This window comes from Erpetoichthys calabaricus, chromosome 2 (genome assembly GCF_900747795.2).
Source record: "Erpetoichthys calabaricus chromosome 2, fErpCal1.3, whole genome shotgun sequence".
NCBI lineage: Eukaryota > Metazoa > Chordata > Cladistia > Polypteriformes > Polypteridae > Erpetoichthys > Erpetoichthys calabaricus.
Genome location: NC_041395.2, coordinates 288,248,637 through 288,269,843, shown reverse-complemented (window position 1 = coordinate 288,269,843; position 21,207 = coordinate 288,248,637).

Below are 21,207 nucleotides of genomic sequence, written 5' to 3'. Positions count from 1 at the left end.
CTAATGGTTTGATTGCAGGGGTCTCAAATTTGGGTCCTAGGAAACTAGTGTCCTGTCTTCAAAGCTGTTAATGTAATTCGTTATTTATTACAATGATTTATTTCTGTGCTTATTTTGCTACATTAATGAGGTCAGCTCATTAGAATGTTTAATGGACTTGAATGAGATTAGTACTCCCTTTATCTGTTTTTATTTTTTATAGTTTTTTGTTTATTATGTTTTAGTGCGCAGTATTTCCATTTCCATGATTCTTAATTATAGTGCTAATATTTGTAATGCACCATCTGTTGGAATAAAAAATTCAATGCATTGTATTATTACATGCATTACGAAATACATTCCAGTAGATGCGCATCACCAATACACGCACAAAAGACAGTAAGTGTCAGATTGACAGAAATCGGATTCTATTGTATCATATTATACTAGGGGGCTTTGCCCCATGCTCGCTTCACTCGCCAACCCCCCTGCCTGCACTATGCACCAGCAACTTTGTGTCTCTGCCGCTCACGTATGTGGATTTCACTTTCACCAAACAACAAAACTTTTAAATCTCGCGGATAGGCCTCTTCATTGGGAAGAAACACTACTTTTCCCTGATGGCAACACGAATTAGACGATCTACAAGTCTCTGACTTAAAGTTTAAAGACAAACTATATCTACATACTTCTGTCATATCACCTATATCCATATGTTTGATCTCTTTTTGCTTTTACCTTTTCATCAGTATCGCATTGAATTTTGATTCCGTGTTTGGAATTACATTGTACCAACGCAACATATAACTGCCCATGAGTGAATATCGTTTCTTTTTCGCTACACGAACTGTGTCTGACAATAGCATTCACACAAATGAGAAATGATTGAACTGTGTGCATGGTTGTAAATGTTTTAGATGTGGGCAGGACTTTTCCAAATCTCTTTGCATAAAGTCTTGTCTCGCGGGCTTTCACTTTCACCAAACAACAAGTCTTTTAATTCTCGTGGACACGCCTTTTCATTGGGAAGAAACATTACTTTTCCCTGATGGCAACATGAATTACACGATCTACAAGTCTGCGACAAAGTTTAAATCCGAAAAATATATTTGATTTCTTTTCGATGTTCTGTTATTTCACAGAGTAATAATTTCCGTTTGTTTGCGCTAATGCGATCTTTACTATCATTTTTTTGAGATTTTTCCTACTTCCATTATCTCTAACCTGCTCTGTATGTGTATCACGCCAACATTTTTGAATTCTTTATGACGTTCTACTTTGTCATCTACTCTTTGTCTTTTATTTCCGGCCCCGGGCGTGGTTAAATCTCTTGGCACAAAGTCTCGTCTCGTGGGACATGAAAGTGTCTGTCTGAGAAAGTCACATCTCGTCTTTCTTCCCAAGATTTTTTTTTATTATAATAGAGAGACAAGCATTACTACCTGTCTAAATTGGGTTGAAATTTTAGTAATCAATGTAGACGTCAGCAATGTAGTGTACCATCCCGTGGAATGTATTTTATAATGCATGTAGTAATAAAATGCTTTGCATTTGTCATTCCAGCAGAGACGCCTTTGGGTCTCTATTCTCCGTATTGTTCTTATACGCTTTATAAGTGCTGAGAGCACATGATCTGTGTGTACTACGTGCTTTTACACCACTGAGTTTTTTTTGATGGGTGTGCTCTTATATAATATCTTTTGTAAGTAGGGCGTGTCTTGCAAGAATCTTATGTTCCACGTCCCCGCGAGACGGCCCTGGGACAATTTTCTTGGCACCAAGTCTCATGTTTACAGTCCCTGTGAGACGCACCGTGGCAAGTCTCTGTCGTCTTGTGGGTCTTTTAAATGTCTTCCGAGAAGATCACGTATCGTAGCCTTGCTTGCTTTTGCTTTCCAGTTTTTTTTTTATAATAGAGAGATTATATTATATCATATCATATTCTATTATATCTGTAGGGTGGTGTAGTCATTTAACCTGCTCATCCTCTGACTATAAAATATGTTTATATAAATAGTTGCAACAGTTGTATCTTTTGAGATAATTAGGATATTAGCAACACAAATACAATAAAAATAATAATGTAATATCCCTTGTAACAAAATTACACAAAAAAGTGAGAACATTAGTGGTGCCAAGGCAGTCAAACCCCATTTAATACCATTCGGCAATGGAAAAAAAATATTTAAAACAAATAGAGTATCTTTGTAAAAAATGCTAAAGGTTGTGTCACATGATTGTTTGTAAACTACTAGGGCTAGAATTTTGATCTTGGTATTAATCGAAAGATTATGACGTAATACACATTGGTGAAACAAAAAACATGGCTACAGAGAACCTCCATGAAGTTATCTGGGTATGCATCTTTCTTATGGTACACTGCATAAGCAAACTGATTTAGATAGATAGATAGATAGATAGATAGATAGATAGATAGATAGATAGATAGATAGATAGATAGATAGATAGATAGATACTTTATTAATCCCAAGGGGAAATTCACATTGATGTAGTCAGTAGTGCAGTCAACAACCTCCTCAATGTTCTCACTATGTGATCCCTGCAGTATACCCTAGTCTGTAGTTCCAAAGCAGTCTCTTAGAGCCTGCTCTGCCTCGGGGGACCATTTCCTGAATGAGCGTGTGGTTGTAGGTAGCTCCCTCACTCTTGGTTTGTAGTGAGGCTGAAGCAGAACCAGGTTATGATCTGCTTTTCCAAGTGCAGACAGCGGGGTGGTGCTGTATGCGTCTTTAACGTTTGTATACAGTAAGTCAATAGTCTTATTTCCCCGGGTGTTACAGTCCACATACTGGGAGAAGGCAGGTAATGTTTTGTCCAGCGTCACATGGTTAACATCTCCAGCGATTAGCACAAGTGCCTCAGGGTGCTAAGTTTGTAGTTTAGCAACTGCAGAATGGATGATGTCACCCGCTATCTCCACGTCCATCCGAGGAGGGGTGTAAACAATAACAACAATGATGTGTCCAAACTCTCTGGGCTAGTAATAGGGACACAAACTTACGGCCAACAGTTCGATGTCCCTGCAGCAAGTGGAGATTTTGACGTTTACATGTCCAGAGTTACACCACCTTGTATTGACATAGAGAGCTACACCTCCTCCTTTCTGCTTCCCACAGGTACTTGCGTCTCTGTCTGCTCTAACTGTGCTAAACCCGGGTAGCTCCATGTTACCATCTGGGATGGTGGTAGTTGGCCACGTTTCGCAAAAGCACAACAAATTGCATTCTCTGTAGGTTCTGACATTTTTCACCAGCGCAGCCAGTTCGTCAATCTTATTTGATATTGAGTTCACATTTCCCAGGATCACAGAAGGCACCGAAGGCTTAAAACGCCACTTTCTCACAAGCCACTTCATTTTTATCTTAGTGCCGACTCTGCTGCCACGATACCGCCTTCTTACCTCATCGGGTAAATAGGGAACCACACCGACACTGGCATTTGTTCTCAGCGCTTGAAGTTTGTAACGGCTGACCCCTTACCCAGCCGGCAGCTACACCTCCAAGACCTGTGGCCTGGATAATTTACTGAGATGAATCTAACTATCAAGCCGTACCTCTAACAAATTACACTTTTCCCCCACAATCGACGGTGTAAATATAAGCATGCAAAAAGCAGATGAAGTAAAAATAAACTGATTAAATGTATTAAATAAAACCACAAGACAAATGCAAAAATAGAAACATATAAATATCCCTCCACCACATCAACAATGAGACACCACCATATATAAATACAACAAAACCCTCCCTTGCCCCTGTAACATATAACACACAACACGAATAACAAAAATGAATGATATACTGAATGATTGTGAACTTGAGTCCGGTTATTAAAAATGTCCTGAATACAGATGACTGAACTAGTGGTAAATGAGTCGTTTAATTTTCCCGGCAAATGGAACAACCTCACCATGATTCCTCGGCGTATGGTGGATGGCGAATCGACCCCGGGGTCTCAGCAGATGAAGGATGAAAGCAGTCCGGCAAAATGAAAAACAAACTGGTGCAAAGGCGCAATGTGGAAAAACAACAAGTAAGTTGATACGTGGTTGAAAACAAATGGTCTCCTCTCTTCTCTCTCATCCTCTCTCCTTTCTAATTACTTAAATAATCCCTGTGACGGCTGTAATTGATTAATTGCGAACAGGTGTTTTCCAGGTTAGAGGCTGTGGTCTTCTTCCATCATCCGTCCCCCTTTACGGGGATGGCATTTCCTGATACACACACATAAACAGCAAACGGGACAATGGAAACAAGACGCACTTAGAACTGACATTTAACAACACTAACTATGTAGCCCCGCTACAAGTTGACTTCTTGAATAGACGAGTCTATGCATGTAAAAATCCATGTCCACATTGTAAAAGTAAAAGTGTCCAGGGAACAAATCCACATAAAAGAAAGTGATAGGAGGGTGATTTAGAGGGTTACATGGTAGAAAGGAAAACGAGCATCTGCCTCTGTTAAGTGTGAGGCAAATTACAGAAGCTGGTTACATGATAGAAAGAAGAATAATGACAGCATCAACATCTGCTGCACATCAAGCACATGTGGCATGGCAACCTGATGGTACTTGTGAACTACTGGGACTGGAGCCTTGATCTTGGGTGGACGGGAGGTCCACATGTTTCCTAATAGAGTGTAAACACCATTGTGCCCCTGTCACTAACAAGTCATGTTTACTTTCTGGATTTTCAGGGTAAAGGCTGATTTATGAGGTTGCAGGATTTGAGCTGACAGGAAGCCCCTTGGGTCATAGTCATCACAACTATGAAGGACGAATGGAAACTGCTGACTTCCCTCAACAACTTTCCCCAGTATTCTCTTTAAATTGATTCCTGAAAGACTAGCATATTTGACACCATCCAGCCTCTGGTCACTGTCTGTGTGGAGCCTGAATGTTCTTCCCTTGTCTATATAACTACATAACTAATTCATGCATTTATCTCTAGTAGGATTGACTACTGCAATGCGGTGTTCACTGGATGTTCAAACTGTTCTTTATACAGCCTCCAGTTAATCCAAAATGCGGCTGCAAGAATTATTACAAGAACAAGAAAATACGAACACATAACTCCAGTTCTTAAATCCTTACACTGGCTCCCGGTTAAGTTTAGGGCAGATTTCAAAATCCTTCTTTTAACATATAAAGCATTAAATGGTCAAGGTCCGGCTTACTTGTCTGAACTTATCATGACTTACAAACCAGAGCGCACATTAAGATCTCAAGATGCCGGTCTGCTTATGATTCCAAGGATTAATAAAATAACAGTGGGAGGTCGAGCTTTTAGTTACAGGGCCCCTAAACTGTGGAATGGTCTGCCTGCTACTATAAGAGATGCCCCTTCGGTCTCAGCTTTTAAATCCCGGCTGAAGACTCACTACTTCAGTTTAGCATATCCTGACTAGAGCTGCTGATTAACTGTACAGACTGCATCTCTGTTATTAGTCATTAGCACTTAAACATAAGTAACATGACAGTTATAATTGTATACTAACCCTCACTTATTCTGTTTTTCTTCTCGGTACTCAAATGTGGCACTTGGTGCCATGGCCCACCTGCCAAGTTGTTTTGCCTGCCTAAGGAAAAGTCATCCCAGATGGAGGATCGCAGGAATCGTGGGAAAGAGGGGTCCTTTCATTGGATTGGCTGGCCCAGCACTGTTTCAGCTGTGGAATGGACAAATGGGGGAGGCAGCTTGAAGGATGATGTCTCCAGGACTCTATACAAATCCAAATCTTATTATGGGATATATCATCTACTGATAAATTCTGCTCTGTACTTCTAAAATTTATATTTTTTATTTCTTACTATATTGAGAAATTGTTCTGTTCTGTGTACTGTACTGTATTGTATTGTATTGACCCCCTTCTTTTGACACCCACTGCACGCCCAATCTACCTGGAAAGGGGTCTCTCTTTGAACTGCCTTTCCCAAGGTTTCTTCCATTTTTCCCTACTAGGTTTTTTTGGGAGTTTTTCCTTGTCTTCTTAGAGAGTCAAGGCTGGGGAGCTGTCAAGAGGCAGGGCCTGTTAAAGCCCATTGCGGCACTTCCTGTGTGATTTTGGGCTATACAAAAATAAACTGTATTGTATTGTAAACTGTACATCAGTTTACATCCATGTGTTTATGAGTGGGTTCTGCCCCATCCATGATTAGTTTCCACCCTATGCTCACTGCTGCCAAGATATTCTTCAGCCCTCCTGTAATCCTGAATTGTATTAAGCAGGCACATTATGTTGCCTCTTATTTCATATACAGTTCTATTCAAACATTAATCGGCTATTCTAAAACTGAGGAGGTATAATATTGTTTCTCCACAATCCTTTTCACTCATGCTGTCTTTGTTTTATGTAATTGTTGCTTTAAACACATCACTGCACGCAGCTTCACCTTTTTCCTTCATTCTTTTCAAGGCAGGCTTTATTCTCTTTTTCACCACATAAAGAAGTGCCTGCCTTCTCCTTGAGACTTTCCTTTATGACAGGAGACAATAGCGTTTTTCAGAGTTGCTTTTTTGAAAAGCATATTGTGAATCTGGAAGAAAGACAAGTGTTAATATCCAAGGATCCCAAGAACCCTGGGTAAGAGAGAGAGCATGAAATATGATAAATTGAACCAGCACAGCCTGAAATTGATTATTGAACACACTCTTTATTTTTTTTTACAGCAAAGTAATTCACAAAATGTAAAAATAATTGAGTTTCTTTCCCAACGCAAATGAAAGAAGAAAAAAAAAAAAAATCCACCCTGCAATCAATATGAAATTGTGGATTTTTATTGAATAAATAATACAGCAGTGTAATGGGTTTCAATAATTCAACAACACAAATTTCATTCAACAGCCTGCCATCTGTGGACAGCCTAGTGGGGACCGAATGATACAAGCATCTCCGCATCCAGATCTGACTCAGAAACAGGTGTGTGGGTCTTGGCCCGCTGTCATCTTGGTAATGAACTGCCTGTGTAGAACGGTTTGGGATTTGCTTGATTAATCTTGTTATTATCACAGTAGAAGCGTAATGTTTAGAATATAAACCTTTACACTGGCAGATTAGCTTGGAAAGAAAATTACCTACAGGCAGAAAAAAAAAATAAAAATAGAATTGCAAGCTACATAAAATACGATGTGCAATGACAAGATATACAGCATACACTGTTAGATATGTTTGGTGTATGGTTTGTGTTTTTGTTGCATGGCATGTTATGTTTTAAAGTAACCATACTGCACTTCTACTTCCGAATAGCGTGCCGGACACATATGTCAAAGTGCACTTTGCAATAATAAACTGATTAGAATTTAGTGTGTTATGGGTCAAGTAAGATACCCTGAAGTTATTGAAAAAAATCTATCAGATCCACAGATTAAAGGAAGGGTCAATGCCTTCTTTCTGCTGGCAGCCTCTCTTGTTGACTACCATGAAGTCATAGGAGGTGTGTGCATCTTCTGGGCTTCAGCAATTAACTGCACCTCACACACAGTACTCAGTAGTATGTCTGCTCAGCCTTGATGCTTTATATTCTCAAGTTCTTGGCCTGTTCATGTTAACAATCTAGCAGGTCCCTTTTGCCTTAACCTTTTTTAGTAGGGAAGTTGGTTGAAACAGAAAAATTTTGCTAAAGAAAACTGTTTACATTTACTTTTACATTAATTTGCCTAGCAGAGGCTTTCACCCAAAGTGACTTAAAAAAGGAGTTAAGATAATTGAGTAAACATCAGTCTGGGGGACAATTTGCAGCAGAAGAGAAGGAAGGCAATGACCCTAAACAAGCATGCACCGGTAAAGTGCTCCAGAAAGAATAAAAGCGGGGCATCTCTACAGAAGTGAATGGAGTATGACTTGGGAAGAAGAATGTTACCTTCTCCCATGATGCTACAGGACAGATTATCCAGTGTTTCCAAAAGTTATGTGAACTTCATCCAAGAAGATGTGTCCTTAAATCTTGCAGAAGGTAAAAGGTTCAGGGAAGTGTTTTTATCATTAATGAATATCTAAAATGAAACATGTCATTTATGAAAACATAATCATTTTGAAGAATGAAATATGGTGTCCCGCAGGGCTCAGTACTGGGACCTTTACTGTTTTCACTTTATATGCTTCTTCTGGGATCTATCATTAGAAAACATAACGTTAATTTTCACTCATATGCAGATGACACCAAGTTATACCTTTCTTTTAGACCAAATGATGTTTCTCCCATGTTGCCCTTAAATACTTGTGTTAGTGAATTAAAAGGAGTGGATGGATGAGAACAACTTGTCTTTAAACACAGATAAAACAGATGTTAATTATTGGAGAGAATGATGCTGATCTCAAAAATAATTTGTCATTATTTAACTCAGTTGGAATCATTTATCAGTTTTACTGAATCAGCACGGAATTTAGAAGTTATCTTTGACTCTAACATGTCATTTAAAGTGCGCATTACAAAATTTTCCAAAACATGTTTCTTACATCTTAAAAATGTTAGGAAATTAAGGTGTACTATAAATGTGTGGGACACTGAGAAATTAAGTCATACATTTATTTCTAGTAGGAAATTCTATTGCAATGTGGTGTTTACTGGATGTTCAAGTTGTTCTTCACACAACTTTCAGTTAATTTAAAATACTGCTACAAGATTTAATACAAGAACAAGAAAATATGAACACATAACTTTAGTTCTTAAATCCTTACACTTGCTCCTAGTTAAATTTAAGGCAGTTTTCAAAATTCCCTTTTTAACATATAAATCCTTAATTGGCCAACATTGGACTTACTCATCAGAACCTATCATTACTTACAAACCAGAATACATGTTAAGATCTCAACATCCTGGCTTGCTTATGATTCCAACGATTAAATAAATAACAGCGGGGGGTCAAACTTTTAGTTACAGAGCCCAAAAACTGTGAAATGGTGTGCCTGCTACTATAAGAGATGCCCTTTCAGCTTTTTTTTTATTTTATTGATTTTATTGAAATCAGACAACATTCTATACAAATAGATCAATTTTACAAGAATAGGAGTGAAAACAAATCAACCCCCACCCCTGAGAAAGAGCATGGGCAGCGGAATAAAACTTAAACCTAGTAAAAATAAGTACATAGATAAATTAATAAGTGAATATAGATAAACGGAGAAGAAAAAGGAAAAAAAGGAGAATTCGGGAGAGAATCTGCGTAGTCAGTACTTTAAAAGCATATTCTAAAAATGTTATTAATTAGATCCTGCCAGGTTTTGAAAAATTTCTGCACAGATCCTTTAAGTGAGAATTTGATTTTTTCCAATTTCAAATAATATATAACATCAGTTACCCACTGACTTAAAAGGGGAGAGTTAGGATTCTTCCAGCTGAGCAAAATAAATCCACGTGCCAATAGTGTAGTAAAGGCAACCACAGTTTGTTTGTCCTTCTCCACTTTAAGCCCATCTGGAAGTACACCAAACACAACTGGTAATGGGTTAGAAGGGATTGTGACACCAAGGCTGTCTGAAAGGCATTTAAAGATTTTGGTCAAAATTATGTTAATTTGGTGCAGGACCAAAACATGTGACCCAGTAAGGTCGGAACTTGATTGCAGCGTTTGCAGGTTGGATCTTGCCCTGGAAACATTTTGGACAGTTTTAAACGAGACAGATGTGCTCGATATATTATTTTGAGTTGAATAATTGTATGCTTTGCGCATATGGAGCTCGAGTGAATTCTCTGCATTGCTTCCTTCCACTCCTTTTCTGATATGTTGAGGGAAAGATCCTTTTCCCATTGTCATCTTGGATCTTTGAAAGGGAGGGACTGTAAAATGGTTTTATATATTGCAGAGAAGCTGTCTAAGTCCTTGAAACTGATCAATATATTTTCTAGCACAGAGCGAGGTGGAAGGGGAGGAAAATTGGGCAGGTTCTGTTTAACAAAGTTTCTAATTTGAAGAAAGAAATGTGTTGCTGGAAAGTTAAATTTAGAATGTAATTGTCCGTAGGATGCAAAGACGTTGTCTATGTACAGATCTCTAAGTGATTTGTTCCAAAATGTTTTCCAGACATTAAAAACTGCATATGTTTGTGAGGGTTGAAAAAGGTGGTTCTCATGCAGAGGTGCCACCAATAAAAGATTCTCTATCTTAAAATGCTTCCTACATTGGTTCCATATTCTGAGTGAGTGAAGCACAATTTGATTATTAGTATATTGGTGATAGTTTGCATTTATTGGGCTGCAAAGCAAGGAATATAAAGAGGAACTGCAGGATTGTATTTCTATTGCAGACCAAGCCTGCATATGTTCATCTATTTGTGTCAATGTCCAGGTTTTTATAGTTTGTATGTTTGCTGCCCAGTAGTAAGACTGAAAGTTAGGTAGAGCCATGCCACCTTCTGCCTTTGTAGGGTCACTCTTTGGATACGTGGATGTTTTGAATTCCAAATAAATGTGGTTATGGTTGAATCTAATTTCTTAAACAACAATTTATTGATGTATATTGGAATATTTTGAAATAAAAAGAGAAGCTTAAGCAGGATATTCATCTTAACAATGTTAATTCAGCAAAGTTTTGTTGATAACGAGGTTTATGTTTACTTGTGATGTTTACCCCTAGGTATTTAAACTGATCTGTGATGTTAAAAGGGAAGGTGTCCAATCTAATATTTTGTGCTTGAGAATTCACTGGAAAGAGCACACGTTTAGTCAAATTAATTCTGAGACCAGAAATCTTTTGAAATTCTGTTAGTGCTGTTAGGACTGCAGGCACAGTATTTTGTGGGTCTGATATATACAGTACCATATCATCTGCATATAGAGAAATTTTCTGTTCAAGTCCTTCTCTGATAATCCCCTTTATCTCATAAGCATTTCGACAGTGAACTGCCAGTGGCTCAATGGCGATTGCAAAAAAGTAGTGGTGACAAGGGGCATACCACGTTATAGTTTAAAGTAGTCTGAATTAGTATTGTTAATACAAACTGAAACTTCTGGATTGGTATACAGTAGCTTGATCCATGCACAAATGTTCGGGTCAAACCCAAATTTCTCCAATGTAGTGAAAAGGTAGTTCCATTCAATCATATTAAATGCTTTTTCTGCATCCAAGGATAATAAAATCTCTGGGATGTTTGATTTTGCAGGTGAGTATATTACATTAAACAGGTATCGAAGATTGGACGCTAAATGTCGGCCTTTAATAAATTCAGTTTGATCTTGTGATATTACTGAAGGCAGTACTTTCTTCATTCTTCTAGCTAGAACTTTTGAGAGTATCTTAACTTCATTATTCAGAAGTGAAATTGGTCTGTATGATGCACATTGTAATATGTCCTTATTTTGTTTAGGAAAGATGGTGATTAATGCTTGATGAAACGTTTGAGGTAGGAGGGGCGCTAGCTGAGTGGAGAACTTCTTATAAAATTCGGCAGGGTAGCCATTGGGGCCTGCTGTTTTCCCACTCTGAAGTGACTTTATAGCATCTAATAATTCTGATAGTGCCAACGGTTTATCCAATTCCTCTGCACTAAGAGTATCTATTTGTGTTATCTCTAATGCATCCAGAAATGCATTAGATTGTGTCTTGTCTTCTTTAAACTCGGCAGAATATAAGGATGTATAGTAGTCTCTAAATGTGTGCATTATATTTTTATGGTCAATGATTATGTCTCCATTTGTGTTGGTAATTGCTGGGATTGCATTGCGAACTTCTTGCTTGTGGATTTGTTGAGCTAAGAGCTTATAAGTTTTCTCTCCATTTTCATAGTAATGATGTCTTGATTTAAAAATGAGTTGTTCAGTTTCTGTAGTTGTCAAGAGGTTGAGTTCTGAATGCAGAGCCTGCCTTTTCCTATGAAGAGCCTAACTTGGACACCTGGCATGTTCTTGATCTATTATAGTAATTTCGTTGGTTAGCTTTGATACCTTCTTGGTTTCCAATTTATTTCTGTGGGAAAGATATGAGATAATCTGTCCTCTTAAGAAGGCCTTCAGGGTTTCCCAGAGTATTCCTGCAGAGGCCTCTGAGGATATATTTGTCTCTAGAAAAAAGCTGATTTGTTTATGATATAAATTCTGTAAAGTTTTCGTCTGCTAATAAAAGTGGGTTAAGATGCCATCTGCGAGATGAGTATGTGGGGCATAATGATTTTATCTCCAAGATCAGAGGGGCATGGTCAGAAATAACAATAGCGTCGTACTTACAGTTTTTAATCGTAGACAAGAAATGGTTATCTACAAAAAAATAATCAATTCTTGAGTAGCAATGATGCACTGGTGAGTAGAAGAAATATGTTCTTGAATTTGTGTTTAGAAATCTCCAGGGGTCTGATAAGTTGTGATCAGTTACAAACTGTGTAATTGTCTTTGCAGTCTTAGGTCTCCTGTCACAGGGTCGATGACATCTATCTAGGTCTGGATTTAAAACACAATTAAAATCCCCAGCCATTATAATTTTATGAGTGTTCACATTGGGAATGGATGCAAATACATTTTGGATGAATTCCCTATCATCCACATTGGGTGGATAAACATTTATCAAAATCACTTTACAATGAAATAAATTACCCATAACAATCATATATCTCCCTTCGGGATCACATGCAACATCCGATACTACAAATGAGACTGTTCCATGTATAAGAATTCCCACACCTCTAGTTTTTTTTTGTAAAGCTGGAATGGAACATTTGGCCAATCTAGTCTTTTTGCAGCTGGAACTGATCCTTGCTTAATAAGTGGGACTCCTGTAAAAATACTATTTTAGCATTTAGACTTGTTAGGTGAGAGAACACTTTCTTTCTTTTTAATTCGTGATTCAGGCCTTTAACATTCCAGCTCAAAAAGTTAACTGTCCCGTCTTGGAGACATTGATTCTGAATTTTTGATGTCATTTTGTAGTCTTAACCAAAAGTGAGACAGCTTTGACCTTAATTTCCAATTTTCCCAGGGGTTATTGCCATGCAGTGTATTGTTACGTTGGTAATTATAATTATAAGGATTAAAAGGATTGATTAGATATAGCTTGCTCTCTTTCTCCCCCTCCCTAGTCCCCCCATCCCCCCACTTTGCCTCCCCACGTGAGGCTGAACCACACTTCACAAAGTCCCAGTCCTCTGACATACCTAGAGACAGAGCATGTCCAAAACAAAACAAGCCCCCAGCAGGGGTGTATGTGAATTAAAATAGAGATATCTATTGCCAATACAATCTAAATACTATAAGTATAGCAAAAAAGAAAAAAAGAAAATCTTCAACATTCTTGAAATGTTAAGATAGCAAACCCAGGGAATGGTGTTAAACAGTCTTCTTTAGAATAGTAAAAAAAGAAAAGGGTTACTAATTTAATTTCTTCCACACATACAAACATAAACGTGTATAATTGCAATTGCAATAAAAACAGATAGTGACCGAGAAGGGAAAAGGATGTATAATTACAGTACCAGTGTCATTGCAAGCGGATCAGAGAGCCGGTGATATTTTCTTTACAATGCCATGACAGGGTGCAACTCACGATCTTATTTCAGGAGAGTGTCGGGATCAGCTTTCTTAACTCTTTATCTGCTTCCTCTCTACTGGTAAATATGTAATGTTTGCCTTGAATCTCCACTTTCAGTTTGGGAGGATACAAGAGGCTGTATCTGATATCGGCTTTTCGTAAGCGCTTTTTAATATTATAAAAAGAGGCACGCTTAGCAACTGTTATTGGTGAGAAGTCAGGAAAAATACGAATGAGGTTATTTTCAAATATAATCTCTTGTTTCTGTCTGAGAAGTGACATTACATTTAACTTTGATTGTAACTTCTCGAAGCACACAATAAAAGACCTAGGCTTAGAGCTGTTTGATCCCCGTATGCGATAAGCTTCAACTATCTCGGTGTCTGATTTAAAGTCCTCTCCAATTATTTTGGAGAATAGTTCAGCTACGAATTTCACTGGGTTTGGACTTTCGCGATTCTTAGGTAGACCTTCAATTCTAATATTACTAGGGGGCTCTGCCCCCTGCTCGCTTCGCTCGCCAACCCCTGGTGTTGGGAATGACAAAGAGCGTGATGTATGAATGAGATATAGAATAGTGTGACGGTGTAGATGATGCAAATAGAAATCAAACAATAAAGTGTGTGGCACAGTGTAAAGGTTTATTTGAAAATGTCTTTCTACACGCCGTTTAAGTGTAAAAGGTAATTCCAGCTCAGAACTTGTAAGGTCATTTAAGATGGTTATTGTTGTGATCAGAGTCAAGTTTGTCAGAGCTTAGAAAGAGTTGTGTCTCTCCAGGAAGTAATGGAATGACTTGGGTATTTATGTTTTCCACATTAATATTTTTTGGACATAATATGGTGCGTTGTGTTAAAAGGGGCATTTGGTCTAATGAGATTGCTGTTCCAAATGTCTCTGTAACTAAGTCGTCGCAGATAAAGGCTTGAGGAATTGTAATAATATGTGGCTGAAGTCCATCTGTATTGGTGAGTGTACCATCTCTCAGTTGTAATAAGCAATTGTTATGATCTGGTTCTGGACATCGTATCTTTTTTACTAACTGTATCTTTTGAAAGTAATGCCAATTGTCTACGTATTTTAAGGTGCACTGAACAATAGCTGAGTGCATGGCATCTGGAAGAATAGCTAATCACTGTCTAAAATCTCCTCCTCATAAAAGTACCTTTCCTCCAAATCGAATATTATTATTCATAAACGTTTGTAGAAGTTTATGAATGGTGTTGAGTAAGTGACTTCATGTCATTGAACATTCATCAATAAACAACATTTTTTCAAGACGGATGTCACGTGCAGTGCCACCGTTAATGTTCATAGTGGATACCGATTTGTAGGATCTAATGCAGTTGATAAAGATTTAACTTTCAGGTACATCGTCAGTTATAAGCTTCTGTAGATATTCAGTATATGAATGTAAAGAAGGCAGTCTAATTTGACCCTTTTGACAACAACGTGTAAATGTATAACTTGTATTGCCAGTTGTTTCTTCAGGGAAGTGAACTGAATGACAATGATTGCAAATGACATTCATTAATCCGAATGAATTTTCCTGGTGTATGTTTTCCTTGTGCCGTTTGAGAGGCGCGTTGTTGCATGTGTAGTATTTGGGACGTGTTGTTTTGGAGCTGTAATCGATTTGCCTGTGCTGTGTGAGAAGCCCGTTGTAGCCTTCGCTGCCATTAACGTATGTCTGAGACGGGAGGTGTTTCGTTTTGAATCCGTGCCTGTTGCGATGCAGCACTTTGATTGATAGTTTGCGTCATGTGGATCTAGGATGTAGATTTGCGCATATTTGCGTTGTTGATTTGTTTCAGGGTGCACTGTTCCAATGCGATGCAGTATTTGTGCACATATGCGAAAGCAGTATGGTCCATTGCCTTTTGGTGGCCTGATATTTACTCCGGTATATGCAAAAGCAAATGAACTATTGTAGGATCTAATGCAGTTCATAAAGTTTTTACTTTTAGGTACATCGTTAGTTAGAAGCTTTAGTTGAGCTTTGCGTTTTTGGAGTCGAGACATTTTTTCTTTTAGAAATATGGATAAGTAATAAGGAGTATTGCACTCACTGTTAATATGGAGCCTTTTCTGCGGTTGAATGGTTAATAGTGCCTTATTGTAATGAGATCCACCTATGCTGCATGGCCGTCTATTTTGTTGTTTCTTTCGTGTTCGTGTGTTTGTTCCTGTTATCATTTCCTTTTCGTTTTGTACCCGTGACCGTGTATTCATGACTTGTTTCTTTCTCAGCATGCGAAATATGGATAAGTAATAAGGACGATCGCAGTCACTGTTAATATGTTTCCTTTTCTGCAGTTGAACGGTTAATAGTGCTTTATTGTAAGGAGATCCACCAATGCTGACACCTATGCTGTCTAGTGTGAAGGTGATGACGTTCAATTTAGAATATGTGGCTTTGGGTGTCACTTCTTATGGATGTGTGTGTGTGTGTGGGGGGGGGGTGAGGATTGTTGTTGCGCGAGCGTGTTCTTTCTTTTTGTGTTCCTGTGTCTTGTTTGAATCCCCCTCTTTGTGTGTGTCCCGTCCGTTGCTTGTAGGGTCTGTGGGGTGGTTTTGTGTTCTTTTTTTTGTGTTCCATGGGCTTGTTGAATCCCCCTCTTGGTGTGTGTCCCGTCCGGTGCCTGTAGGGGGGGGGGGTGCCTTGTTGTTGTGCGCGAGCCTCTTTTTTTTTTTTTTTTTTTTTGGGTCTAGTTTCGTGTGCAATGTGTTTCGTGCTTTGCTTGCGTTTGAATACTTTTTTATGTGCCTTTTCCTTTTTTCGTTGCTCTTTGCGCCTCATTTCTCCATTTTTCGTGTGCTCACTCCTTTTTTCTGTGGTCTTGTCCGCCTCTCGCGGCCCCTCATCCGCCTCTCTCGCCCTCTTTTGTCCGCCTTTCTCGGCTCCTCAGCCGACTCTCGCGGACTCTTTTTGCGCCTGCGCAGTACGTCTTTTTGCAGCTACGGCCCATTGCCGGATGTGCCTGCGTCCATCATCCGGTTTAGCATTCTCGGTTAGTAATATGGATTCTTTCTGCATCCATCTTCCAGAGCAGCAAGTCTGTCTCCGAGTTTTTTTGCATTTGGAATTTGCAGCTGTTGCTTTTCCATCAGCGGTGGATGCTAGATTTTCGTCTGTTTCAATTCGAGTTGTGAATGTCTGCTTAACATCCTCCAGCTGATCGGCAAATGTGCTCAGTTTAGACGTATGTTCCTGAATGTGCTCCTCAATTTTTTCCAGCATACATTTAAAGGCCGCCGCAAAGCGATTATATACGCGTTTCTCTGAGTCTTTATTATCCTGCTGCAGCTCCCTCCGCAGCTTCTCACTTGTCTTCTTGCTTATCCTCTCGTTTGTCTTGAGCATACTCTTTCTTTCTTTCTTTCTTTCTTTATATCATTCTTTATCTCTTGCTTCAGCTCAGCGAACATCACCTTCAGTTCGGACAAATCATTTCTGCTTTCGTGCACCGTAGGTGATGGGTCGGGCTCTATTACAGCCGATGTTCCGTGCTTGCGGGGAGTAGGTGAATGCGTGGATGCAAGGCCTTTTCCAGTTTCAAGTGATCTTCTCGAATCAGCGAGCTATTGTGACCTGCATCACTTACACATTCGCTCCCATTTTCACTCTCAGCTGGAGATGATGCAGTGGACCGAGGTCCAGAGGAGTCTGGGCCTTCGCCTGTCTGTTCCAGGTCAATTTCTGATAGGCCGTACCTTGAACTTGAACTTGGACTTGCCTGACTAGGCTTGGATGTAGGTTTAGGTTTCTTTTCTGTTTCTTTCTGAGCCCCTTTCTTGCCGACCATATTTATATATGCTTGCATATACTGTAATAGAACCCTCGGGTTGGATAAATACAGGATACCTTGGGATAAGAAATAATTAAGAAATAATAACACCACTGCTAATGGAGCTCCGCTTCAGACGTCCATCTCCCACAGTGGATGAGACCAAAAACCGCCCCTTCAGCTTTTAAATTCAGGCTGAAGTCTCACTACTTCAGTTTAGCATACCCTGACTAGAGCTGCTGAATAAATATGCATACTGCACCTCTGTTAGTCATGAGCACTGAAACATAAGTAATATGATAGTTAGAATTTGTTACTAACCCTTACCTATTCTGTTTCTCTTCTCGGTACTCAAATGTGGCACTTGGTGCCACTGCCCTACTGCCAAGTTGTTTGTTTGCCTATGGAAAAGTCATCTCTGATAAAGGAGCACTGGAATAATTGGGTAGAAGGGTCCTTTTGTGACATTGGCCAGCCCACCACTGACTCAGCTGTGGAATGGCCAGTAGGGGGAGGCAGCTTGTTGGCTGAGGTCTCCAGAACTCTGAACAAATCTGAATCCTCATTTGTGATATACTGTAATCTATTCTTGCATTTTGCTTTATACTTGTACCAGGAACGGCACACTGCACGTTATTGTATACACTTGACTTGAGCGTTCCTAGTTTTCATACTCTTCCTCTGTAGGTTTAGCATTTGTTTGCACACAGATTAATGAGCTTGCTGCTTCCTGAGCAGCTCTTCTTTTCTCCACCCTAACGGCTCACTTCTTCTCGTCTTTCATCGGCTTCTTTTTGTGTTAAAATTGATTAAGTCCATGTTTGTGTTGCAATTACTTAGTATGTTTTCCTTAATTTTTCACTTAAGCTGGCACTTAAGTCTTCAGTCTGCCTCAAGAATGATTTAAGATATGAAGAGGAAGGAGAAGTGACGGCGAACGTGGTAGGGATGAGAATGGCGCACATACGCATGTGCCGCACGGCCGCCCTACTGGCCACTGCCAAGAGTTGATTCTACAATAAAATAAAAATGAAAAGAGGAATAACCTTGGAGGTCAATCATGACCCCAAAATCGGATAGTAGGCAATCGGATAGTAGACGTCAAGTAGTAAATGTGTACCAAATTTCAGGTTAATAGTTCAAACGGTTTGCGAGGTACAGGTGATTTAAAATCCTGGACAGACAAACGGACAGCCATGGTAGCATATTATATAAGAAGATTATTACTGTTGTACTGTTGTATTTGTATTGAATTTTATTCCAGAGGTGTCAATGATAGACTGGCCTTCTAGATCTATGAAGAGGATTACTTGTGTTCTGTTTGGTGCCTTGTATTTACTCCACTTTTGACAGCCATTGCACACCCAACCTCCCTGGAAAATTGGCTCTGTCTCTGAATTGCCTTTCCCAAGATTTCTTCCATTTTTATTCCCTACAAGCATCTTTTATTTGGGGTGAATTTTTTCTTGTCTTCTTAGGGAGTCAAGGCTGGTGGGGCTGTCAACAACAGTGCCTATTCAAACCCATTATGGCACTCCTTGTGTGATTTAGGGCTATACAAAAAAAATGTTGCTATTGTTGTTATAAAAGAATGAAGGGCTAAGGCTGCAAGTTGCTTGATGTACTTTCTGTAGCCTCCATGATACAGCTTACATCAAACACGTAACTCCTCAAGGAAGACTTCTGTGGCCATTATACTGTAGATGCCAAAAGTGGGCCTCTTTTCGCCTCCTTAAACATAGTGTCAGTTGATCTAAGTGCACTTTTCATTGGCACTCTTAGCCTGACTCTGGGACAGTACAGTCCGAAATGTACTATACAGGTCATAAAATGAATAATTCAAAATATCATATATACCTACAGTATGTCTGTGTTTTTTTTTTTTTTGACATCATAGACCATAAGGCACATACTAATTCTGCGTGATCAGGAACACTCAATAAAACTGAATAAGAAAAAATCAAGTGATGGTGATATATGAAGAAGGCAGATTCAGTGTTTGTGTGTCAGCTTTTATCCCTCCAGATCAGAGAATGTCCAGTTCCATTGCCTGAAAACACCACTCACATCTACAGCTATTCCCAGTTTCAAATAAAAACTATCAGTGTCAGATCCCTGGGTTGGGGGGCGGTAGTATGTATCGTGATTGTGACTGAGAGAATAAAAGTGAAAATAAAACGGTAACTTTCACAAGTCCTATAAATGTCCACCATCTGTTACGGACACAAACCAAATGTATGTGTGTACTGTATAATATTAACAATAAGAGCAGCTCACTACTGAAAACGGCAAATACAGGAGGCAGTTGAGATCGAACCAGGGACTCTTGATTACAAGTCAGCAAATCTTACTGCTACACCACGGAAGCTGTTGTTTTATCCTTGAACCTTTTGTGAAAGTGTTTATTTGATCTTTGGACTTCAGACTTCACACATTATATAGTTTATGCCAACATTTTGTCATTTATTACTAAAATATGAAAATGTTTCTGTTTTAACAATGTGTTTACACAGATTATTGTAGAAATGGAACACACATAAAATGCATGTGTTCCAAATAACAATCTATTATTTCCACTCTAAAACTCCAGCACTTCACTCCCAGATAATCAATCAAGGTATGAGCAGGGAGAACCTTGTGCACGTTCTGCAGCTGTGGGGGGATGGAATAGTAGGCTGCTTGCTGCTTGTCTTTATCGGCACATTTACAGGACAAAAGACGCTGAGGGAGAGGTGTGAACAGATTTAAGGTGGGCCGGATCTACGAGTTTTTTCGTAGGCTCTGGTAATTCAAGTGTTAAGTCTGGGCTTTGGGAGGGCCACTCAAGGACAGCCAAAGACTTGTCCTGAAGCCACTCCTGTGTTGTCTTGGCAATTCTAGAGTTCTGCCCAAAGAGTTCAATTCTTGTCACATCAGACAAGAGATTCTTTATCTTCATGCTCTCAGAGTCCTTTAAACTGTCATATGCCTTTAACTGAAAAATGGCCTGTGTCTAGCCACTCTACCATAAATGTTTGATAGATGGAGTGCTGCTGACATGGTCATCCTCCCGAAAGGTGTTTCAATCCCAGCAGAGGACTGCTGAAGCTCTGTTAGAATAACAATTGGGTTATTATTGAGTACCTCCCTGACCAAGACCCTTCTGGCCCAGTTTACTCAGTTTGGCTGGAGAGACAACTCTAGGAAGGTTCCAGGTAGTTCCAAACTATTTCCATTTCAAAATGTCACAGTAATTGAGGCCACTATGATCTGGGAACATTCAAAGCTTTGATCCCTTTGGCCTCATCCATGCCTTACCACAGTTTGATTTTGGCAGTCTATAGTCAGTTACTTAGACTTCAGGGTTTGCTTTTTGTCCTGACAAGTAGTGTGAATATTGAGACCTTACAGACAAAGGGTGTGTGCTTTTCTAAATCGTTGTGAGGGATGCCCGGGAACCTTACCCAGCTGGGACAGACACAGCCTGGAAGGATAGGGGGAGAGAGCTTGCACAGGGCTTTGTCTCCTCCAGAACAGTTGATGGCAGCCATCCTGAGGTATGGCATTGCCACTGATTCCCACAGTGCATCTTGGGAAATCGACTCAGCGATGTTGGGGTTCCGTGTATGTCTGCCACAGGGTGCTGAGGGATTTGGCAAGCCGTACTTTGTTGGGCTCCAACCTCAGCCGGAAGTGCTTCCAAGCCACAGCTTCAGGACTCCAGAAGTGCTTCTAGGTGTTACATAAAAGGAGCTCCCTGCCTCAACTCCAGGAGCCAGAGTTGGAAGGAGGAGAACAAGGCAGAGGAGGCTGAGAGAAGAAAACGACGACAGAGAGTTACAGAGACTGCTACTGTGCATTATAATTGTAATTGTGGTGGTGGTGTGGAACTCTTTGCCCTAAGAGTTTCACACAATTAAATCCTTTTTCATTGGCAACTTGTGCTCAAGACTGTGTTGTGTTGGGAGTTTGGGGAGCTGCAGCGCC